This window comes from Hyperolius riggenbachi, chromosome 3 (genome assembly GCF_040937935.1).
Source record: "Hyperolius riggenbachi isolate aHypRig1 chromosome 3, aHypRig1.pri, whole genome shotgun sequence".
Classification (NCBI taxonomy): domain Eukaryota; kingdom Metazoa; phylum Chordata; class Amphibia; order Anura; family Hyperoliidae; genus Hyperolius; species Hyperolius riggenbachi.
This window is the reverse complement of record NC_090648.1, coordinates 460,386,394-460,412,506: the sequence shown is the minus strand read 5'-3', so window position 1 is coordinate 460,412,506 and position 26,113 is coordinate 460,386,394. Positions and strand designations below refer to the sequence as shown.

The 26,113-nt window shown below is 43.4% G+C and overlaps 1 protein-coding gene across 1 annotated transcript in view; it reads right to left on the bottom strand.

Annotated features, from left to right (window-relative positions):
* The window catches only part of FSTL4 (follistatin like 4), a 1,281,504-nt gene extending 1,262,506 nt beyond the window's left edge, over positions 1 to 18,998 (bottom strand). The window contains exon 1 of the mRNA XM_068273011.1: positions 18,746 to 18,998. The gene's annotated coding sequence lies outside the window, so the exon portion shown is untranslated. The remainder of the gene's footprint in view (positions 1 to 18,745) is intronic.
* Positions 18,999 to 26,113: the final 7,115 nt, after the last annotated feature.

The following is a 26,113-nucleotide window of genomic DNA, read 5'->3' as shown; positions in this document are numbered from 1 at the left end:
CTCTTACATATAGTTCAGCATATATCCGTAAATAACCAATTGTACATTCACCCTGTACACAGACCTGCTTCGTGCGGCGTATTGACCCACAGTTTTTGCTATTAGTTGTTGCATATGTTACTCTGATCATTTCTCATTCCATCCTGGGAGGGAGTTGGTATCAGGGACAGATTTAGGCCATGGCCTAGGGCACCACAGGAGCAAGGGCACCAAAGCAGCAGGCTAAACTGGTGCAGCATTTGCAAGCTTGCAAATACAGCAATGCAGGGATATGCTGGGATATCAGGCGAGCGCCTGACTGCAGTACTCTGCTGCAAGCTGTCTGTGCAGCAGCCATCTTGCCCTCTGTGCACGTTTGCATTGTTGAGGGCAGCTATGGACTTGGGCAGCATTGGAGATGGAAAAAAAAAGAAAGCTTCTGCACTGGAGATGAGCGGAGGAATAAGTGACACTGATGGCTGCTGCGGTGTGAAGGCGAGCTGGCTACCTATACTGAAAAGGAGGAATTAAGGGAGTCATCTGGCCACCTATACTGGAGGCAAAGGGGGGAGGAGTCATCTGGCTACCTATACTGGAGTGGTCATCAGGCTAGCTATACTAGAGGTAAGGGGGGGGAGGGGTCATCTGGCTACCTATACTGGAGTGAAGTGTCATCTCGCTAGCTTTACTGAAGGGACAGTGGCTTTGGGTGGCAACGAGTAAAAATCCGGCCCTGGTTGGTATTATAGACATTGTTCATATATAGTATATAGTTCTGCACTTTGGATGTACTCAGCGGCTGCTCTTGGTTTTAAACTGTTTTTATTGCGATTTCCTTAATAAAGATTACGATTATTTTTGTATGGAGCTGGATTTGCTTGTATTTCATTATGTCATGGACGTCTTTTGTGTAAAGCAGTAACCAGTGGTCTTCCAGCATGAATAGTCACCAATGGACATTCGTGGGTAACCAGGGAACACCTGTACACACTTTGAGAAGGTGCCAGACACAATTAGAAATGATCATCTTGAGTGACCCAAGTCGCAGTCCTTTAGACTGAACTGCGTATAACCTTGTTTCATCAAAACAATTTTAATGCTAATTCAAGTCACCCGTTTTACTCCCATTATCTTGTGCATAAAGATAAAGCTAGGTTAGGCAAAATGTTTATCTTTCTAACTGCAACAGTTAGCGTGCTCTTTCCAAATTAATTACAGCCCGCAGTACTTCTGATCCAGTTTCCTCTAGAGTATACAAATATTTCGGTGTTTTTTGTCTAATCAACCTTGCTTAATTTAAATGGCATATTGTTTGGTTTATCCTTAAACAAATAAAAATTAGATGCTACAAGCATAAGTCATTAAGCTAGGCATTTAGTAAGGATTGAAGTCATAACGGTTGAGATAAAACAACATGAAACCATGCTGGTAGCTTACAAATAACACTCTAGCGTTGCGGTGCTCATATTTAACCATCGTATGGGCTTAAAGCGGACTTTAACTCTTCCACAGGAAAAAAAAGGAAAACACAGAGAAACCTACCCTGTGTGTATTCAGAGAGTTTAGCCTGTCTAATTCCAACTCATCTGTGACTAATCACAACTGTCATTTGATTTCTCCCCGTATCACCTGCCACGACAGATAAGGCAGATAAGCTCATTGGAAAGCACAGGTTCACAATATGTTTGCTTCAATGAAAGCAGGAAGTAGACATACTGCAGATTTATTGCAGGATTTGCATCAGCTGTAACAAAGTAATGTTTTTCTTTAAAGGTTATTATGCCGCTGCTTATCTTTTAGAGCAGAAAGGAAGTTCTGAGTTCAGTTCCGCTTTAAAGAGGACCTAAACTCTTCCACAGGAGAGAAAGAAAACACAGAGAAACCCACCCAATGTGTAGTTAGAGAGCCTGTCTAATTGTTCAAGGGGAACTGAAGTGAGTCCCAGTGCACACCAAAACCGCAAGCAGATCCACAAAACGCTAGCGTTTTTTGGTGCGGATGACAGAGATTTGGGCCAGTGCACACCGAGCGGATTTAGATGCGATCCGCCGGCCGCATCCGCCTGAGCATCCGCTTGGCTAATGTAATTGAATGGGCTGGTGCACACCGGCAGTTTGAGGTTTTTAGCAAACCGCAAACGTGCAGCAAGAGGCACGTTTGCGGTTTGCTAAAAACCTCAAACCGCCAGTGTGCACCAGCCCATTCAATTACATTAGCCAAGCCGATTTTCAGGCGGATGCGGCCGGCGGATCCGCTCGGTGTGCACTGGGCCTAAGAGGTATATGGAGGCTGCCATATTTATTTCCTTTTAATCAATACCAGTTGCCTGGCAGCCCTGCTGATCATCTGCCTCTAATACTATTAGCCATAGCCCCTGAACAAGCATGCAGCAGATCAGGTGTTTCAGACTGTTAGGCTACTTACACACCAAGACGTTGCGTTTTAGGGGACGTTATGGTCGCATAACGTGCCCCTAACGCAACGTATGGTGGTGTTGAAGTTGGACATCAGATTGAGCTGCGTTATGCAGCTCTCAAAGCAGCCGCTCCAGGTTAGTGGTAGAAAGTCCGGATCTTTTTAAGGATTTGGATCATTTGAATCGGATCTTTGAACCAAATCATTTGAATAATTTTACTAGGGAAGCAGACTGGGTGAAATGACTAGCAGGACAGGACTTTCCCTGCACTGTACATTCTGTATGTTCCTGTTTCTGCCAGACAAACATCCACTGTGAACCGAATCGTTCACTGTGATGATCCGGATGATTCGAATCACAAAAAAGATCCGGATCAAATGAACGATTCGTTCATGATCAGGACAACACTACAGTCGTATCCAGGAGTCTCCGCAGTGCAGTGAATATTAATTAGCCATGTGGCTGGCCGCTGAGGAGGAGGGGAGACCTCCTCCTCCAACATTACTGAGCATGTGCAAGCAGTCTAACGTGGCTTAGCCCAGTATAACGTACAGCATGCAGCACTTTGTTTAAACGTGCTGCGTTACTATCTAACGCAACGTGGGCACTGTGAACAGCACATTGATTTTACAGTGCTGTGAGTTAGGCTGCGTTACTCTCTGCTGTAACGTGGGACTTTAACGTCCCACTGTGAAACCAGCCTAAAGTCAGATCTGACAAGACTAGCTGCATGCTTGTTTCTGGTGTTATTCAGATACTACTGCAGAGAAATAGACCAGCAGGGCTGCCAGGCAACTGGTATTGATTAAAAGGAAATACATATGGCAGCCTCCGTATACCTCTTACTTCAGTTCCCCTTTAAGCAGTGAGCATTAAAGTGGACCTGAGCTCTTGCACAGGGCAGAAAGAAAACTTAGAGAAATGCACCCTGTATGCATTCAGAGAGTTTAGCCTGTCTAATTCCTTTTCATCTGTGACTAATCACCACTGTAATTGAATCTCTCAGCTCTGTCAGCTCAGGAATTTCTTCTGCCATGGCAGAGCAGCTAATTTGTAAACTCAGGATGTCTACTTCCACGAAAGCAGGAAGTAGACACACTGCAGATTTATTGCAGTATGTGTATCAGCTGTAACAAAGAAACATTTTTCTTTAAAGTTTATTATGCTGTTGCACATCTTTTAGAGCAGAGAGGAAGTCCTGAGTTGAGGTCAGCTTTAAGGGTGACATTAATCTACCATACACAAGCAGCTTAAAAAGGTAATTTTGTACTTTAATGCAATGGTTAAAATGTTAATCCTAATAGTACTATACTTGCGTTATTAATTTAACTCCTTCCTCCCCACCTAGAATTTGGTACATCCCAAGTATATATAGTATAAAATTCAGGTAGCACCTTCCTTTTTAACCCCGGCCCTCCACTGGTCAGCCAAGTGATTGTGCCAGCAACACATAAGCACTATTTTAACGGCGCTGTGAGTTTTGTGAACACTGCAGGTAGTAGTGAAAGTTGCTGCGCCAGCGCTGGGATCCCTCCGGTGCATGAACAGCATGTGAACAGAGTCACGGAAATATAAATAGTTCTGCACAGTACTATAATATGGTATGTATGTCACACCAGGTTATCTTGTCCTATTTATTCTACCAAGCATCACCATGTCTAGGCTGATATTGATGACATCCTATATTTCCTATGCCAGTATGACACTGGCTGCCTTATCTGTGCTACTGCAGTGTACAAATACCTCCTATTCATTTGTACCATTCCATGCTGATGCTATTTCTGCCGATTTCTGTTTAATATAGCTGCCCTTCACTGTGTCCATTTTGTCCCTGATTCCTTTCTATGTATAGATTGCAGTATCTTTGTTTTGGAAGGGTAATCCTTATTTTTCCACTAGATAATTCTCAGGGATAGTTTTAATTGAAATAGGGCCCTGGGCAAAAATTAACACATTCCCTCCACCCCAATCTAGCTGCATTAGGTGTCCTTCCTTTGCTCTTGTCTGCCCTACTAGGAGTATTAGGCGGCCTTCCACCCAGATAGCTGCATTACGTGCCCCCCAATTCCTCATTCAGCAGCACCTGGTGACCCTTATCCCCCATATGGCAGAATTAAAGTAGTTTCTGTTTCCCCTCGTCCATATAGCAGTATTAGGTAATTCATACCTCTCCCCAGTGGTGTTCAGCTGCCATTTGTCTTACCCCCTCGCCAATCATGCAGTGCATTATATTTGTTCTCCTGCTGGCATGATACCTTCTTCCTTCCTTAGCAGGTTCCAGTCTCCATCCCCACTGGTGCCTCTTGTCCATACCCTGCACCCACATACATGCTCCCTGGCAGTATGATTATTTCTGGATTTTAGGGTTTAGAAACAGTACAATTTTTTTTGCATGCTCTTAGACCTTAAAACCGGGAAATAATTCTGCTAGAGAGCCTGCAGCAGCCTCTGCAATTACCTCCCTGGGATCCAGCGCTTAAGTTTTCTCTCCCTACTCCAGGTGGCGCTGTAAACTTGTTGTGAGATCGCCAACTGTGATCATGATGACAGTCGGCGATCTCACCAGAGGGATCCAGATCCTCCAAGGACAGGAAGGGAAATGGCTACTGGCGTCTGGGTCCCACGGGAGGTGAGTTAAAACACTGCTGCGCTCAAGGCTCTGCACAAGCTTCCTGGCGGCTACCTGGAGTCAGGCTCGGGATTACCGCTCCTGACTTCTTTTTTCCACCCCGAGCCAGACTCAGCCAGACTCAGAGATACCGCCATGGAGATTAAGTAACGTACCAGAGGGTCATGTGAACAGAGAGGCCACAGAGACAAAGGAAAGCCCCGTAGGTGGGGCTCGCCAGCTGAACATGGGAGATTATGCCTTGCTGTGTACTCCTCAGATGTCACCATCAATGTGTGCCACATGCATGGACCTCCACAGTGAAATTGTGTGGTCCTTATCGTCTCTAGGGCCCTGGGCAATTGCCTAGTTTGCTCCTATGCAATCATAACCTCTGATCAGATAATTCTGGTTTGTATGCAAGCTTAATGCATGTTGTATGCAGCTGGGCCAGACTGTGGAGCCTGGGCTGCATGGGGCTCCGCACCCTGAGCTATACCAGTCTGCATGGTCCATGGCACCGCCTCCCCCTCTCCCCAGAGCCCTTGTCCAATCCATGAACAAGGGGCTCTTCCCCACTTCAGGTGCCTACTATTCTCCTTCAAGGGAATCTGAGATGAATGAAATAATGAATTGTATGTGTAGTACAGCTAAGAAATAGAACAATAGCTAATAAACAAGTCATATAATGTTTCCAGAACAGGAAGAGTCAAGAAACTTCGGTTGTTATCTATGCAAAAGAGCTTCTCTGAGCTCCAGGACCCAAATTAGCTGCTGATTTCTGGAGAACTTTATATCAAAGAAACAGTGACAGACAGCTTCAGATAAGGTTTTTACTTCAGAGAAGTTTAAAGGGTCATTAGCTCTGCAAACCACACTCTGTATTTTAATCAATAAAACAGAGCAAACTGACAATATCACAATATGATGCAATGCTATAAAAAACGCTATATAACTGAAAATAAAATATGAGTGTAAGGATATGCACATGCAGATTCTTATCAAGACAGGGCAGGAGCGAGAAACAACATATAAGAAAATACTAAGGGCCCGCAAAACGCTCAAACGCTAGCGCTTTTCAAAGTGCTAGGGTAATAAAAGTCTATGGGCCCATTCTCATGTGGGTGATTTGCGCTAATAACCGCAAATCGCCCCAAAACGCTAAGCAAAAATGCGTAGCCTGCACCATTTTCAGGCTATTTCCCAGCGATCGTGTTTTAGTGCAATAGAAGCGCAAAACGCGATTGCTAAAAAATCGCCCGGTGTGTATGGTGATTTTTTTTTTTGGTGTTAATCGCCAAAAAACGCCAGAGAAAATCGCTAGCAAAATCGCTAGCGTTTTGCGATCAGCAAGTGTGAATGGGCCCTAAAGGTCTGCACAGGTTGGATTTGAAAGTGAATTAGATGTTTCTTTACAAAAGTGCAGTAATTTAAATGTACAACCAGCATACACACACAAGCATACAATCAGCAACAAAAGGAATCACCAATACCAGAACCCCTGTGACTAACTAACTATACAGATATATACAACATATATGCAAACACACAGATCTCACAATATATACAATGGCATACACAGGAACACAGATCTCACGATATATACAGGAGTGGGTAAACCAAATCGGCATACAAGAGACAAGTCAGACAGACAGTAATCAAACCAGGCAATCCGAATATATGATAATACAGACAGTAGGCAAGGAATAGTCAGACTAGCAGGGGTCATTACTGAGAGTTCAGAGTTCAGGACAAGGATCAATGAGCACAGGGCGAATGGACAGAGTCACAACACTGCAAGGAAACAGAATGATCTCGCAAAGTCCACCCTTAAAGGGAACCTAAACTGAGAAGGATATGGATTTTTCCTTTTGAAATAATACCAGTTGCCTGACCCGCCTGCTGATCCTGTGTCTCTAAAACTTTTAGCCACAGCCCCTCAACAAGCTTGCAGATCAGGTGCTCTGACTGAAGTCAGACTGGATTAGCTGCATGCTTGTTTCAGGTGTGTGAGTCAGCCACTACTGCAGCCAAAGAGTTTAGCAGGACTGCCAGGCAACTGGTGTTATTTAAAAGGAAACATCCATATCACTCTCAGTTTAGGTTCCCTTTAAGTATGCAGCACATTAATCAGGTGACTGGCCAGAATTTCCTCACAGTTCCATCTGCTGTCGAGCTGAGGAACTGCACAGCTCCCAGCAAGAAGAGAGCCATCTGCTGGTAGACAGCGGAAGTCCACATCAATGTTCCCCAGTGCTGCCACCGGCAGGATAACAAAGGTGCAGATCCTGACAATTAGACTAATTTCTTTGCTATTCATGTTGTACTCCTTATCCATACTACACATAGAATTCATAATATCATAAGGTGTTTTTTTTTTTTTTTTGCTACAGATTCCCTTTAACATACCCTGCAAATTTGGTGATACTAGTATGTGTAGGAGCTTTGCTATTAACCACTTAAGTCAGCTGCCATTGACTTCAAAGTTACATGCGAACGCAAATTTATGACATGAAAATTTGCGTTAAATATGAACTGGCAAATGGTCGTTATAGGCCAGGAACCATTTGCCGGTGAACATGTTTTTTCCATTCCTATTGCTTAACATGAAATAAATATGGCAACCCCCTTATTAGTTCATATGTGTTTATAGATGTATATGTGGTTCAAGGCATCATTTTTAGCAGCATGGCCTTGGCCCTGTTGGTAGTAGTATCATTTATATTAGGGCTATCTCTGTACTAATATAAATAGGTCCAGAAGAAACTAGCATAGAAATGTTTCCCTAGATACGTACAATACCTCACGCTATAAAACCTGCTGACATTACAGGACAATATTAATATGGCTATGTAAGGCCGTTCAGGCACTAGAGGCATTGGCGGGAGTTTGACAGTTTACTGAACAAATATTTGCAAATGAAAAGAAAAAAAAATTGCAAAAAGGTTCTATAGAAAAGATAATGATTAAATTGCGGTTATAAATGTCTGTCCAAACCTCAAACCAGACCTCCAGAAACACTAGTTAATCTTGACAGTGGACACATGTTAAAGCAAATCTGAATTGGAAATTAATTCCATTAATTAAATAGGCTCTGGAGAGCTTATTAAAAGCTTTCCTAAACCACCACACTTTCACTGCTATGTCTATTAGCATTTTGCCAGAAGCCCACTGTAAAAATCATGGTCTGACTTGACTGTAGGGCAGGAAATTCAACTTTATTCCTGAAGCCAATCCTCCTCACAAGAGAAAAGGAAAGTGGGTGAGGAATCATATCACTGTACGGAGCAGGATGTATGGACCAGGGGCAGGTTTAGCTTCCAGGGCAAAGCCTGTGACTGCAGTTGGGTCACATAGGGATTTACATGGTAGGCTTCTGGCAAAATTATAATAGTTATAGCAATACAAGTATGGAGATTTACAAGAGATTTTAATAAGCTACACAGTGCATGTTTATAGATATTTATGTGTCTTTCATGAAACCTGATATTAACATATTTTGGTTCCTGGACGTAGTTTCTACGTTCAGGAACCATGCGCGCTACCGCGGCCGATCGCGCGCGTGCACACGCACTCCCGGCCACGGATTCGGTAGCCAGGGAATCAATGTATCGGGCTATGGTGCCCGATCATTGATTCCTCTCCCCTGCTGAAAAATCGACAGCTTCTCTCGGAAGCTGCGCCTTTTCTGGCTGTTCCCTCCCCGATGTGTCACTGTAAGCGTGTGTTACGCTTAGAGTGACGTCATGTAAACAAACTCATGGCTCAAACTCACTACTCAAAAAGTAGTACTACACCTGTAAAAAAAAAAAAAATTAAAATTAACACACATTTACATTATAAATCTATTGTTTACCTCCCACCCTCCCAAAACTACCCAAATAAAATGTTTACTATAAAAAAAAAAAACCATTACAATAAAAAAAAAAAACATGTAAATATTTACCTAAGGGTCTAAACTTTTTAAATATCAATGTAAAGATGAAATATTTCTATATTTTTTTTATTTTAAACTTGTAAATAGTGATAGATCCAAAATGGAAAAAATGCACCTTTATTTCCAAATAAAATATTGTCGTCATACATTGTGATAGGGACATAATTTTAACGGTGTAATAACCGGGACATATGGGCAAATACAATACGTGAGTTTTAATTATGGAGGCATGTATTATTTTAAAACTATAATGGCGAAAAACTGAGAAATAATGAATTTTTCCATTTTTTTTCTTATTCTCCTGTTAAAATGCATTTACAGTAAAGTGGCTCTTAGCAAAATGTACCACCCAAAGAAAGTGGCGGAAAAAAACAAGATATAGATCAGTGCATTGTGATAAGTAGTGATAAAGTTATAGGCTAATGAATGGGAGGTGAACATTTCTCACGTGAAAACGACGGAACCTGAATGGGTTAAAGGACTAGTCCAGCGAAAAAAGTAAGCAGTTAAAATCTGACAAAACCCACTGGTCTAGTCCATCTCCTCATGGGGGACTTTCAGAGCTTTCTTTGTGTTCAAAAGCATTTCCTGAACTGCAGTTTAACTGCCAAAATAGTATAATATCAGCCAGCCTCCCTACTCACTTGCACACCATTTTGGCAGTTAGACTTACCAACTGCTGTTTAGGAAATGCTTTTGAAGACAAAGAAAACTCTGAGAATACCCCATGAGGAGATTGACTTGTCCAAAACCTGTTATTTCTGTCAGAATTTAACGGCGTACTTTTTTTCCGCTAGACTGGTCCTGATTAAATAGAGAGCTGTCATGCTTCAAGCATACTTTTTACAGTGAAGCTGGACTGCCAACCTTGCTCTGCTGGTACTTTTTTTCTTTTATTCTTTCTTTCTTTTTCTCTCTCTCTCTTTCTTTCTGTCTTTTTTTTTCAACCCATGAGCTCAATGGATTTACTGGTTTATACAGAGTTTGAACCCAACTTACACTCATATCACTCATGATGAGTCCCTCCAGGTAAATTGATAAAATCTCATGCACTATTGTTACTGATACAAAATATATCTTAACTACTTTGGGACTGGAGGGTTCTGACCCCTTAAAGGACAACCGTAGCAAGAGTAAGCTTCCATGTTTATTTTACCTTTTAACCAATACCAGTTGCCTGGTAGTCCTGCTGATCTATTTGGCTGCTGTAGTGTCTGAATCACGCCAGAAACAAACATGTAGCTAATCTTGTCGGATCTGACAATCTTGTCAGAAACACCTGAACTGCTGCATGCTTGTTCAGGGCCTCTGGCTAAAAGTATTAGAGGTGGAGGATCAGAAGGACTGCCAGGCAACTGGTATTGCTTAAAAGGAAATAAAAAATGGCAGCCTCCATATACCTCTCACCTCCAGTGTCCTTTAAGGGCCAGATCTGTTCTTTTCTTATTTTAAGCAGTGAATACTGTGATTGGCTGTGGAGCTCAGCTGATATAGTGTTAAGTGTCCTTGAAATAGGCAAACTGCACACACTCCAAGAACGTCTCAAAGCACAAGCAGAGGAAAAAGGCCTTTATACATTCTCGCCTTGTACATAGAGAATGCATTATACATTACACATATACGGTAGTACATCCATTCTATATACTTACTTCTCATCAAATCACAACAAAAGAGGTGGCAGTGATATTTGCCCTAATGAGTTAATGTGTATGAGTATTTATGAGGATATGCAGCATTTTAATATGTGAAATATAACTTCACTATCGTTAAAACGAGTCAATGCTCAAGAGAAACCTCAGAAGTTCCTTTGTTCTAGGGTGTCATTAAAGATAATGTTTCATTACAGAATCAAGTTACTTAATTAGGACAAGCAAGTCCATTAGAAATAAGAACTGGGTGTAAGATAAAGAAGCAAACAAGGATGCAGGGAGGAGTTCCCAATGCATTACATCTTATTTAAGTGACCTTCCTCTCAATAGAGAAAGGTCCTCCTATGGATTAGGTGGCAGCTGGATTCTTTCTTCAGATTTGGCACTACACTTAATAGACACTTTATGGCACACAATATATGTATTAGGGTACCTTCAGTGGCATCCCAGACCTCTTATGGACAATGCCACCAATCTTATGTCAGGTTTCTGCCAAATTTGAAGACAGAAGATTGAGAGGCACATGGCCCTGACACCAGGATCTAAAAAGGCTTTAAGCAAATACATGAGACTGCTGAACTTAAAAACACATCGAGAGGAACATTTTACTTGGTACCAAATACCCCCCAATGAAAGCTTAGTTTGTCTTGAAAAAAACGATATATAGATCAATTAAGTGGCACGAGTACAGATGAAGTTATTGTTGATTAAAAAGGGACACCACTGAAGCGTCAAAACGGCTCTGGTCCATTAGGGGAAAACAAGGTCTGGATGCGAAGTGGTTATTGTCCACAAGGAGAGCATAATGTGCTTGTTTTGTTATCAGAGCTTTTACATCCAACCTGAATATTCCTCTGGCCAGGGCGATTGCTTGGGTCTCAGGCTCAGAGCCAGATCATCCACAAAGCAAACCAAGGCAGCTGCCTAGGGCCTGGAGAGAGTCTAGGGGGTCTTGTGGAAACTAGCCCCACCCAATCTTACTAAAAAAGCCTGATGATCAATAGTGGTGGGGCAAAAACTGCTTTTTTTGCCTCACGTTATATTATTTTCTGCTCAGGCTTCCACTTTTAACATTTTTAAACAAAGCAGTCATATTACTGATAATCTGGAAAGGAGTCCAAAGGATTCCTTCATAAGTTTGTGTTTAAATCATTTCTTAACCCAACGTTCATTTATTATAGATCAGTGCAATCTGATGCAAACTCTGCTTTAGTGAGATGGCCCAGTCTGCACCAGTCATGGTCATGCGGTCTATATACCTTACAATATTATATATATATATATATATATATATATATATATATATATATATATATATATATATATATACATACATACAAAAAGTATGTTTGTGTCAGAGTAATACAATACAAGTGTATTCATTGGTTTCCAATGTATACAATCAAAATATATTCATAAGTAAATGGTTTCAAAAGCTATTATTATATCATCTTGTACAAAGAACTCCATTGTGTATCTTAAAACTGCACCTACAGTTTACTGAGATGACCAACAAAAAATGTATCTCTTTAACCTGCTGGGCGGTCTGGACGAGCACAGCTCGTCCAGTACCGCCGGAGGCTGCCGCTCAGGCCCTGCTGGGCCGATTTGGCTGAAATAAAAAGCAGCACACGCAGCCGGCACTTTGCCAGCCGCGTGTGCTGCCTGATCGCCGCCGCTCTGCGGCGATTCGCCGCGAGCAGCGGCGAAAGAGGGCCCCCCTAGCCGCCTGAGCCCTGCGCAGCCGGAACAAAAAGTTCCGGCCAGCGCTAAGGGCTGGATCGGAGGCGGCTGACGTCACGACGTCGGCTGACGTCGATGACGTCACTCCGCTCGTCGCTATGGCGACGATATAAGCAAAACAAGGAAGGCCGCTCATTGCGGCCTTCCTTGTTTATTCTGGGCGCCGGAGGCGATCGGAAGAACGCCTCCGGAGCGCCCTCTAGTGGGCTTTCATGCAGCCAACTTTCAGTTGGCTGCATGAAATAGTTTTTTTTTTATTAAAAAAAAACCCTCCCGCAGCCTGCCTGGCGATCTTAATAGAACGCCAGGCAGGTTAAAGGGATACTGTAGGGGGGTCGGGGGAAAATGAGTTGAACTTACCAGGGACTTCTAACGGTCCCCCGCAGACATCCTGTGTTGGCGCAGCCACTCACCGATGCTCTGGCCCCGCCTCCGGTTCACTTCTGGAATTTCAGACTTTAAAGTCTGAAAACCACTGCGCCTGCGTTGCCGTGTCCTCGATCCCGCTGATGTCATCAAGAGCGCACAGCGCAGGCCCAGTATGGTCTGTGTCTGCGCAGTACACTCCTGGTGACATCAGCGGGAGTGAGGACATGGCAACGCAGCCGCAGTGGTTTTCTGACTTTAAAGTCAGAAATTCCAGAAGTGAACTGGAGGCGGGGCCGGAGCATCGGTGAGTGGCTGCGCGGGCACAGGATGTCTGCGGGAGACCATTAGAAGCCCCGGGTAAGTTCAGCTCATTTTCCCCCGACCCCCCTACAGTATCCCTTTAAAGACAATTTTTCTCCTTTTGGCAATTGCTAAGATGCATAGTACTGTAATGATGGCAATGACAAATTGAAAAAATAATAAAAAAAATACAGTACAGCAGTCCATAGCCTCAAAGACATGGCCGGATTGATACTCAGAATAAAGGTGGGCATCTGATCTAGTGTGGATTCTTAATACAGGTACACAACTAAAGCTGGCCATACAAGTATCAATTTTTACCGGCAGATTTGATCACTGTGATCAAATTGCAGCAGGTTATCAGTGATGCAATAAGCTGCATCCAGTGGTGTAGCAAAAGGGGATGCAGAGCTTGCGGCCGCACCAGGGCCCCACTAGGGCCCTCCTTCATCCATCTTATTAGCTTTTCATTGGTGCTATGCTGTCGGTAATGAACCTCTTTATATATGCACAGCATAGTGGTAATCCTCAACAAACTGTTTCCTTCCTCTGATTACACCTTTCTGACACTGCAGCTGTCCTTGGTAGGTTTTGGGCTCCATAGCAATAGTATTTGGAGCCCCATGTAAAACTCACATTGGGGCCCCAAGCTCCACTGGCTACATCAATTGTTATTTTGACAGATTCACTGCAAATATTGACCCAAATTTCCATCGGACCAGATGACACGTTTTGGTTGATTGGACACGACAGGAGAGCAGTGGTAGATTGACAGCCCAATAGCGTTGCAATGTATTAAACAGTGCAATGCTGCAGTTCAATAGATTTTCAATTGTTTTCATGGGGAAATCTATTGAAAATCTGTGTGCAGTGTATGGGAGGAATCCATATCTCTCTGATCAGATTTATATAAGAGAGGGATTGATCTGTTTGCCACTTTGGGCAGAAATCTATGTGTGTATGGACACCATTGGGCCGGATCTACACTATAAGCACTTTTGTGAGCGCTTGCGTTTGATCAGCACTTGCTGAGCGCTTGTTAAAAAATCGCTCCCATTCACTTGCATTAAAATCGCGGTAAAAATCGCAGCGATCACATACGTTTTTTTTCACATACGCGATTGCGGTGATTTTTTTACCGCAATTTTAATTAATTTTAATGATACATCTCCAGATTTACTTCTTCAGGGCTGGCCATTAAAACCCTTGATGGTTGCTAGGGGCAACTAGGGTTTAATTAAAATTATATAATCTTACTTGAGTTTTTAAATTGTTATCATAGCCCCTAAATCTAGGTCTCTGACTGTCCTGATATAATGCTGGCAAAAATGCATTGTGCAGAGGTTGTGACCGCATAGGTGCCCCTGGACTAAAGGGTCCCTCCTTAATTCATTCTTATTAGCTTTTCATTGGTGCAATGCTGGTAATGAACACCTCTATATGTGCATTGCATAGTGGTTATCCTAATAAATTGTTTTCTTACTCTGATTACACATCTCTGACACTGCAGCTGTCATTGGTAGGTTTTGGGGTTCCATATCAATAGAGTACTTGGGGCTCCATGTAAAACTCGCACTGGGGCCCCAAGCTCCTTAGTTACGCCACTGCCGGCAGATTCAATTACTTTGATTCTATCTGCTGGTTATATATGATGCAACAAGCCACATCAATCATAATTTTGATTGATTCATGACAAAAATTCGGTTGAATTAAGGGTTGAATGGTAAATTTTAATTGATGGGAAATAGTGGTAAATCGATGGCCCATAGCATTGCATTGTATTGGACAGTGCATTGATGCAGTTGAATATATTTTCAATCGATTTTATAGTGAAATCTATTAAACATCTATGTGAAGTGTATGGTGAGATTAAATGCCTCTCAGATCAGATTCTAATGCCTGGTACTTACCATTTCCCCTCAGATAGACGGGTCGAAATGATTATTTCCCTCAGGTCCAATCTGATTTCCGATTGTTTTTCTGACCGATTATCTGATCACTTCTATACAAAACCGATCAGAAAAACGATCGGAAATCAGATTGGACCTGTTGGAAATAATCAGTTCGACCTGTCTATCTGATGGGAAATTGCATGGCGTGTACCAAGCATTAACCAGTTGAGGACCAAACGCTTAAACCCCCTTAGGGACCAAATTTTTTTTTTTTTACAATTCGGTACTGCGCAGCTTCAATGGTTAATTGCTCGGCCATCCAACTTACCACCCAAATTAATCTTGCCTCTTTCGCTTGCCACCAATAGAACTTTCTGTTGGTGGCATTTGATTGCAGCTGCATTGTTTTTTTTTTTTTTTTTATTAGTTTAAATATTTTTTTTTAAATAAAATAATCTATTTTTTAAAATGTTCTTTTTCCCCCTCCCTCCCCAAGATCCAATCAATGTGATCACCTCTCACAGGCATCAGCCTACGAGAGGGATCACTTTGTGTGCCTCTCCTGGGGACAGTTCAGTGACAGAGCGGTCCCCCATACTGTGCTGCACTAGATCGCAGCGCTGTACAAAAGAAAATTGCCGCTTCTTGTCCACTAACAACCTAATCGTGGCTGGCAGGTTGTTCGCAGCTGTCTCCTTGTTCCTTCTGCAATGAATGGGAGCTCAAGCGAGCGCTTGTTCCCTGCTAATCTCGCGCATCGCGAGATGACGCACCAGTGCGTCCAGGAGGAACTAGGAAGCCACACTTGAGGCGCCATCTTGCGTTAGGCAGTTGCAGTGTGGTTAAGGTGCACATACACAGCACAATCAAATAGTTAAATTTTCCCATTTATTCAACCAAAACAATCAAATAGGTAAGACATTGAAATTTTTTTTTTCGATCAATAAAAAACGATCGATAATTCCATTTTTTCAATAAAAAATGTGATTGGATTTGATCTGTGTAGGAAAAATCAAGTTGATTGCTTTGAAAATTGAATGGTGTATATTAGGTTTGATAAAATAATAGATGAAAATCTCTTTTTTTTTTTCAAAAACTGTATTGTGTATGGCCACCTTGAGATGAAAGAGAGATAGACCAGTTTTCCACATTGGGTGGCAATCTAGATGTATATGATCATCTTATTTCTTGTAAATATAATGTAGAATCGCAATGCTTTGTGGTGTGGCCCCTATAGCGTTTAATATAAACAGAGGGGGAGAGAAAAGAATGTACACAAATACTGATTTTTACCACACTTGTCGCATCTCATGAATATGCAGTGTGCGTCTACTCCTGAAGACATATGGAAGCTCTGCATTCCTCTCTGTCATTCCCCCCCTTTAATTAGACCTGTTATCCATTTCATTGTGACAGCTGTATGCCGCTGTATTCCGTTTCTAGTGTTTGTAAAGTGGATCTGCTTATTTAACACTACAGAGCACTGATCTCTTGAAGCGTGATGACAGCAGTAGAGAAGTTGAAACAACTTCAGTCCTTTACCTGCCTTTGATGAACTTTTTAAAGTTCGACTTGTGTCATCAGCAGCAGCGATACGGCGTTTCAAGACTAGCCTACAACCACACTTGAGGCGACACCTAGAGGTGTACAGGAGAATGCAGCCTATCTGAAAAGTTTCAGCACCTTAGCAAGTGGACAGCTCCACACTCGGGACAACGGAAAACGCTAGAGGGCAATTATAGCTTATATGCAATAACTGGATATATTACGTTTTGTTTGCTTTTGTATGCAGAGTATTTACTTATATACGGTTTATGTTGTATTAACAGCTACAACCTAGTAGGCTGTCTGTGCATACAAAATGTGTAAAAAGGAAACTAAACTGATTATTCTCAACTACAGCTGATGATGCATTTGACAACTGGTTGGCTGAACTTCTAATGCTTGTAAAACTGCACCAGAAAGCTATAAGTAATGTTATGCTAAAAAGCAGTATAACAATAACAATAGTATCCCCCACTAGCTAAAAGGTGCATTACTTTTTAACTAGCTACATGAATAAACAATTAGTAATTTAATACATTGCTCTACAAGGGTATGCAAGTTAAAACTCTTTCTCCCTCGTTTTCTCTGTATACACGAATGTACAGACTGTATATGAATACAGAACATACAGAATAGGTATACACGTACATATAGAATAACTCACTTTGTTAAAGACATGCTTAAGTACTAATGCACCAAAGTAAAAGTGATCTCACGATGGTACATCGATACATTGTTACGTGTCAACCCACCAGGCACTGAACTCTGCAAAAATGCAAAGCAGAAGATTCTTGAACTTTTTGAACAAGAAGGTTTTCACGTTTTGATCAAGGAGTTTGGCTGTGGATGCAAGAAAGGCTACAGACTTGTACCGTGGGCTGGGACAACACAGTTAGCAGTGTATAAAAGCAGAGCAGCATTGGCAGTCTCTTGCCGAGCCTAAGAAACTGTTCAATGAAAACAAAACTTGTCTAGTAAAATAAATATTTAACCCCAAATTGACCAACTTTTACTGAACTGTTTTAACTGGGTTGATGCAATAAAGCGTGGTGTGTTGTAATCATGAAAATAGCGTGCAAAGTATTTGTTTGTTTTGAATTATTAAAATCAATAGACAGATAAATAGATAGATAGATAATTTGTGGCATAGTTACAGGCTATGCTTTGCTTCACCCCAAGAAAAATAAAGTCCATGTTGACCATTCATAAAATATTGTGTACCATGCTACGGAAGATGTTGGTGCTTCATAAACCCAGTAAATGGCAATAACGATCAGCCACAATCGGGACTGTTTTACCCACCCTAGGGTGTTATCCACCTTAGTAATATATATATATTTTTATCTTTTCCCACCTTAGAGATATGTTATCCACCTTAGGGATGTCTTATCCATCCTTAGGTAAGGAATGTTTTTCTCACGTTAGGCATACGTTGAAACTGCTGCCATAAGTTAGTGCTTTCACCACTATGGTAATGTGTGAATATGAATAAGTATATCATTCATCATCAGCCCATGTACTTTCCAGGTAAAGGTAAGCTTTAGTACAGTGCACTCAAGCTAAAGCATAGCTCTCCCCGGTATCAGTCACCCTCAGTAGGTGTCTTTTTGATCTGCATTGCTTATTTAACCACACTACTGAAATAATAATAAGAATATAAAGAGCAGCCTCCCCACTGCCAGTCCCTGCAAACTTACACAGACACATTCCCACAGACTCGCACACAGACACAATGTTGAGCTAAATAACGTCAAACCTCCTAGACCAGAAGAAAACTGTCAGGATCAGGAATAGCTGCACCCCTGGCCGTGGCGTGTTACAGCCCTGCATTGAGAGGCATTAGAACAACTACAGCAAGCCCTGCACACTCACATAACACAGACACACAGAGCTAGCACAAGGCTTTCAGCTGAACGATGCGGATCTGCTTATTCTGCTCCAGAGGAAGACAAGACAGCTGGAGATCTCATTCATTTAATCTCAGCCTACTAATGAAGGAGCAAAGCATCACTGCCACCTCCATCAGATCCCTTATCCTGCATTTTCTCCTTCAGCATTAGCAGCAGCACAGTCTGCTGACTTCAAGATTTTCACTAGTGGAAAGCCATACACAATTTCTTCTCTGTATACCCCCCCCCCCCCCATACACAATGTCATGTTACAGGATGAGCAATCCTAGAATCACTAAACACAGCACTAGATGCTACCCTAGTTTGGAAAGGCAATCAGCTCCCCTGTTCAGCCTTGCTGCTCTCAATGCCCAGTGGATTAAAAGAAAGGGGGGGGGGGGGGTGTAGAAAGACTTACCTGAGGTTATGTCACAGAGGACCAGGGAAATGCAGATTGAAGTGTAAGATCTCAAGCCACTGCAGGGATAAGTAGTTGTAGAAAATAAAAATCAAATCTCCCAGGAATAGAGAGGAGGAGGAGGAGGTAGAAGGGGGGAAAGAGCCAGAGCTGTTTGCCGGATGGGGGGTTGGTTGTGTCTGTTTATCTCACAGATGATGGAGAGCTCAGTGTGCCAAGAAGAAGAATCTTTGAAGAGGTCTCAGTCGCAATCCAAAGCATAAGAGCCTCTAACTGCTCTACGCTGTTGCCTGCCCTATTTCTGCTGCCAGGATCACAGCTCCTGCACGTCACAGGGCGATTTACATATTCCACCCAATAGCTGATACCTGTGTGTGTTCAATGCAGCCTCAGGATGAGTAAAAAAAAGAAAAAGGACGCTGGATCTCTCCTGAGCACAGGACTGCATGTATTCATCATAGAGGGAGCACTGAAGCCATCCTGTCTCATCATCGCTGCATGTTACTCCCAAGCAAGCCTGTGGTGGGTTTACAGCATGTGTGTGATGCTGCTGCCCAGGAGGTGCATCCTCAATTGCTCTGTGGTGGTCATTATAGTCTGAGACGTGCTTGTTACATAGCAAAGGTCATAAATCTCTCACTGTACCTCTGGGTCCGCTGAGAGCTGGAACTTGTGTCAAAGCAAACTGAGGTGAAAAAATAAAAAATAAACAAACAAAGCAAAAATAGATACTTACCCTAAAAAAGAAAGAAGCTTTCTTGTGTCCTCCCTTCTTGCCCCAGCGCGGCTGTACAGCATCTGGCAGCACGGTGGCATAGTGGATAGCACTCTCACCTTGCAGCATTGGGTCCCTGGTTCGAAATGTGTTTTTTATTTTCACTATGTGCATGGAGTTTGTACATTCTCATGTCTGTGTGGGCTTCCTCCAGGCACTCCAGTTTCCTCCCACATCCCTAAAACATACAGAAAAGGTAATTGGCTTCCCCCTTAAAGGGGAACTGAAGAGAGAGGTATATGGAGGCTGTCATGTTTATTTCCTTTTAAACAATACCAGTTGCCTGGCAGCCCTGCTGATCCTCTGCCTCTAATACTATTAGCCATAGCCCCTGAACAAGCATGCAGCAGATCAGGTGTTTCAGTGGTTCAGACTTATAAGTCTGATCTGACAAGACTAGCTGCATGCTTGTTTCTGGTTTTATTCAGATACTACTGCAGAGAAATAGACCAGCAGGGCTGCCAGGCAACTGGTATTGATTAAAAAGAAATAAACATGACAGCCTCCATATACCTCTCTCTTCAGTTCCCCTTTAAAGAATACCTGAAGTGACATGTGACATGATGAGATAGACGTGTGTGTACAGTGCCTAGCACACAAATAACTATGCTGTGTTCCTTTTTTTCTTTCTTTGCCTGAAAGAGTTAAATATAAGGTATGTAAGTGGCTGACTCCAGACAGGAAGTAACTACAGTGTGACCCTCACGGATAAGAAATTCCCCTTTTTATCTCTTTCTTGCTCTCATAAGCCATTTTCTGCTAGGAAAGTGTTTCATAGTTGGAACTTCTTATCAGTGAGGGTCACTTCCTGTCTGAGTCAGGACTGAGTCAGCCACTTACATACCTGATATTTAACGCTTTCAGTCAAAGAAAGAAAAAAAGGAACACAGCATAGTTATTTGTGTGCTAGGCACTGTACATACACATGTCTATCTCATCATGTCACATGTCACTTCAGGTATCCTTTAATAAATTGCCCTAGACTATGATACATACACTACACGATACATACATAGACACATGACTAGGGTAGGGGTTAGGCGGAGCTGTTGTATTCAGCGTAGGAGTTTTTGGCGCACCCGGGGCCACCATAGGCCATAATAGGAATTACGGCTATAGCAGCGCTTGCTGAGTAACTTCGGCGCCGTCAGAAGACGGAGCAGAAGTTAAATTTTAAAACACTATAATTTTGGCCTCCACCTATAATGGAAGCCGAATTATATCATTCCCCACTATCCATGTGGAGCTAAACGGGAATAGTAAGTAATATCGCCGGGAACTTGTGCAGCAGCAGGATAAGCCATACCAGCTGTATCCTGCGCCCAAGTCTCCCAGCGCCGATTACATATTTATGCGGATTAGATTGTGAGCTCTTCTGAGGGAGAGCTAAGTGACTAGTCAATATACCCACATAAGGACCACAGGATTTTTATATGATCTGTGCTGGGTGGGCTCTTCAGCCCACAGCATAGATCGTGTTGCAGGCAGGGCGATCAGACTTCCCCCCTTTTTTCCCCACTAGGGGGATGTCTTGCTGGGGGGGGTCTGATCGCCGCCAGCTATCTGTGTTTAGCAGGGGGGGGGGCTCCTCAAAGCCCCCCTCCGCAGCGCTATTCCCCCCTCCCTCTCCTTCCCTCCCTCTCCTCTCCTCTATGGGCGGTACAGGACAGTGATGCGTCCTGTACCGCCTATGATAGGCTTCAGCCTATCAGACAGCGGCGGTTCCCGGCCAATCAGAGGCCGGGAATCGCCAATCTCCTTTAGGGTGCTGCTGTGACAGCAGAGCCGTACGCTGTAAACACCGGGGATTTCTTCCCCAGGTGTTTACATGTCCCCTGCGAGCCGCGATCGGAAGCTCGCAGGCTGTTCACGGAGACTCCCTCTATGAACTGACATGGAACGGCCACTCGAACGAGCGACCGTTTCCATGGAAACACCACTGCGACCAGCCGCCGCCTATCGGCATTGGCTGGTCATAAGTGGATACTCTGTACAGCAATGCGGAAGGTGACTGCACTATATAAATATTAAATAATAATAATCAGCGCATGTAGGGCTGCACTTGTGCAAAAGTACCACATCGCTGGTGAACTGAACGAAATTGGCTTCAGCTTACTGGGCAGGCATATCCATACTGGTGCATGCTTATACATGGTGGGGAGAGCAGCCAGGAGAACAAGCTCTTGTCAAATAAGTCCAGAGGCACCCTGCATGGCAATGGTGAGGTCAAGGAGGTCATGAAAAGCCTCTGGACTTGACAGACTTCCTTCTAAATAGTAGAAGGAAGTCTATTTTTTGTTTTTTTTATTTCTCTTTGTGTTCACTTTAAAGCCCTAGTCTAGGTTTTATTCTTTTTTTTTATGTGTGCTGAGTGGACTACAGCATCATTTGCAATGCACAAATGTTTTCAGTTTTCAATGATGTAACTAGGTTTTAAATGCTGACTTTTCATGCTTATATCACATTTTATTGCGCTGGATGTTCAGTAGTCTGTGTCTGTCCAAACTCCTCCCCATCTCAGAATTACTCACATTAATTAGTCAGAAAGGATGATTAAGATAAGTCTTGCAAAACTCAAAACATTTTTTTATTGAAAATATAGGCAAGCCAGCACCAAAGGCAACATTCAGGCGTTGATAATTATCATTTTTGCTGGGAGTTCTGGTGCCCAACAGCACATCATTTGGCACCCAGTTTTTTGGAGCACCCAGCAAAATGCGATTTGGGACCTGATAATTAATATTTTTTTGTGGGAGTTAGGCGTCAGGAAGGGGGTTTGAGTGTGTGGGGAGGGCAATTAGGGTCAGGGCTGGTTCACACTGCAAGAGCTTTTTCCAAGTGCTTGTCATTTTATAAGCTCTTACTAATGTAATGCTATGAGTTTGTTCTCCCGTGGGCAATGCGATTTTATAAAAATCACCCATAGCATTGCATTGGCAAGAGCTTTGCAAAATACTAGCGTTAAAAAAGTTTTGTGAAAAGTGTGAACCAGGCTTTAGGTAGTGTTGGGCGAACACCTAGATGTTCGCGAACGTTCGCCGAACATCGCCGCGATGTTCGGGTGTTCGCGACGAACTCCGAACATAATGGAAGTCAATGGGGACCCGAACTTTCGTGCTTTGTAAAGCTTCCTTACATGCTACATACCCCAAATTAGCAGGGTATGTGCACATTGGGAGTGGGTACAAGAGGAAAAAAAATATTTGAAAAAGAGCTTATAGTTTTTGAGAAAATTGATTGTAAAGTTTCAAAGGAAAAACTGTCTTTTAAATGCGGAAAATGTCATGTTTCTTTGCACAGGTAACATGCTTTTTGTCGCCATGCAGTCATAAATGTAATACAGAGAAGAGGTTCCAGGAAAGGGACCGGTCACGCTAACCCAGCACCAGCAGCAGCACACGTGATGGAACAGGAGGAGGAGGCGCAGGAGGAGAAGGCCACGCTTTTTGAGACACAACAACCCAGGCCTTGCATGAGGACAAGAAGCGTGCGGATAGCATGCTTTTTACTGCCATGCAGTCATAAATGTAATAAAGATGAGAGGTTCCATAAACAGGGACCGGCAACGCTAACCCAGCAGCAGCAGCAGCACATGTGATGGAACAGGAGGAGGCGCAGGAGGAGAAGGCCACGCTTTCAGGCGCAACTCAGGCCTTGCATGAGGACAAGAAGCATGCGGATAGCATGCTTTGTACCGCCATGCAGTCATAAATGTAATAAAGATAAGAGGTTCAATAAACAGGGACCGGGCGGCAACGCTAACCCAGCAGCAGCAGACGTGATGGAACAGGAGGAGGCGCAGGAGGAGAAGGCCACGCTTTCAGGCGCAACTCAGGCCTTGCATGAGGACAAAAAAATGCGTGCGCAAAGCAATGCAATGAGTAGTTTTCAGGACATAATGGGCTATTCGGAGGAGCTATTCCCACCCCCACAATCTTCTACCTGTGAAAGGTCAATGGAACAGCCACAAATGTTGTGCCCGGATTCACAACCTTTTTCTGTGGAAAATGCACCTCGCACTGAAATGCAAGGCGAGGCCGAGGATGAACATGACGTCAACAACTCAACATGACGCAAAATGGGGGCGGAACAGAAAGCTGCTTTCAATGTTTTGAAGGCCTTAATTGCCTCCGGAGGCCAGTTAGATGCATCATTCATCACACCCAAATCCCAGAGCAATGTGTGCAGGAATTTGAATCGCAGGAGGTGTACCGAGATCATCTGGACAAGTGACCAAGTGACAAGTGACCAAGTGACAAGTGACAAAGTGAAAAGTGACAAAGTGACCAGTGACAAAGTGACAAAGTGACAAAGTGACTGACAAAGTGACAAAATGACAAAGTGACAAAGTGACAAGTGACAAAGTGACAAGTGACAAAGTGACAAAGTGACCAGTGACAAAGTGACAAGTGAGAGGTTGTTCTGGGGAGCTCTACTCCACTGCACACAGTCACATATGAGGAGAGGTCTCGTCGGGACTGCTGATCCTCCTCAGCTTGCTCAAAGCCTTGAGGGTTCCTGAAGATCCTCTGCTTGGAGTTCGCCGGGGTTCAGCTTGGTGTCGGGGTCGGCGGCGTCCTCCTCACTCCAACGTGGCAGATCTTCTGTTGAATGAAAAAAACACAAACATTTTTTAAAGTCCAGTACCGCTTCTCAAGGACTCACCAAGAGATGCAGGAGCGCTTCAATGTAGCGCACCATTGCTCGCTGGGTGATGTCCCTCCCTACGCGCTGGAATTCTACGCTGCACATGCTAGCACGCTTTTGCGCAGTGCCGAGGCGCATTCCAGCAGCTAGCTACCAAGCTTCTGTGGATCTGATTGGGCCACCATGTTGGATCTCTGCCAAGTCCTGCAAAATTTTGAGCAATCCACATTGCTTGTGACTGAGCAGTGACAACTCTACAGTCAGCATTACAATACCACTGCTGTGTTTACTGAAGAAATCAATGTTGAAGATGGAAACCGCTGGCATGATGCAAGTAGGGGAATCTGAAGATGAAAACGATCAGCGTGATGATACCAACATCAAGCAACCTGCCTCAGGAAACGCTGGTCCCAGCTATGACAAAGAACAGGACGAGGAACAGCTGGAGTTGGAGCAGGAATTGGATGCCCCCACTGCCGAGGGACAGAGCGGTGCACGTTGGACTTCCACAATTTAGCGGGAATGGACAGCAGAAGAGGAAGAAAGTGATGCTGGTGACGAATATGGTGCATCACAACAATCACAACGCTCACAAGAACATGAAGACAGAGGAGTCTGGCAGGATTCTCTGGCACACATGGCTCAATTCATGCTAGACTGCATTGAACGCAGCCCGCGCATTATTCACTATTCATTATTATTCATTATTCTGGACAACACCAATTACTGGGTTTATACCCAGTTTATACAAACACAATGTTAAAAAACTGATTGAAGAAAGTGTCAGACAGGTCAAAAATGGAACAATTCCAGCAGGCCCTTGAGGATGGAGACTTTAGAGAGGAGATTGACATCCTCCTCCTTCTCTAGCCAGTTGTACGCCGACAGACTGACTTCAGCAAACCCAGGAGGACCAGGAGGGCAGCAAAGAACACAAGCTGCTGCTAGTGCCCAAAAGGGAATGGTATTGGCAGTGTCCTTGGAGTGAGAACATTTTCTGACACCCATGCAGCAGCCCACAGAACAGCAATCGGGCAGTTCCACATCCTCCAACACCAATCGCCTGGAGAAGATGGTCAAGGACTACATGTCAGATGGCTAGAGTTGAGCTGAAATTTTCGTAATTTTGCATTACTAAAATTACGCATGCGAAATTTGCGATTACGATGCGAAATTACAGTAGCGTAATTGCCATTAAAATCGTAATTGAAAATACAATAAGCGTAATTTTCAACGCGTAATTTCGCGTTTCGTTCATGCCGTAATTTCGCATTAAACGCTACCGTAATTTCGTGTTAAACCGGAACGCTCCGTATGGGCCCGTTTCCACTATAGCGTTACGAAATCGCCGGCGAATCACCGCAGGCAAATCGCATGCGGGTGCGATTCCGCATGCGTTTTTTGCCGCGATTTCGCATGCGATTTCGCATAGGTAAGGCTGTATGCGATTTTAACCATGTCACTGCCTGTGTGAATTAACATGGGTACCTATGCGAAATCGCATGCGAAATCGCGGCAAAAAACGCATGGGGAAAACGCATGCGATTTCCCTATTAAATACATTGCGTGCGATTCGCCTGCATTCCACACGCAGGCGAATTCTGAGGCCCCTACCCTGCAGATTTTTTCTGCACAGAAAAACGTGCGGGGAAACGCACAAGTGGAAACAGTCCCATCCACTTGTACTGACTGTGCGAATCCGCATGCGTTGCCCGCATGCGGATTCGCGATAGTGGAAACGGGCCCTAAAATATAAAAAAGCCGCCGACTTTAAGGGTTAATAGCAAAGCCCCCTTAAATGCTAAGAGCCTCAAATTTGGAGAATATATTAAGGAGGTCAGGAGGAATAAGAGGAAAATTTTTTTTTTCAAAAAGACCTTATAGTTTTTGAGAAAATCGATGTTAAAGTTTCAAAGGAAAAATGTAAACATTTAAAAACCCGCCGA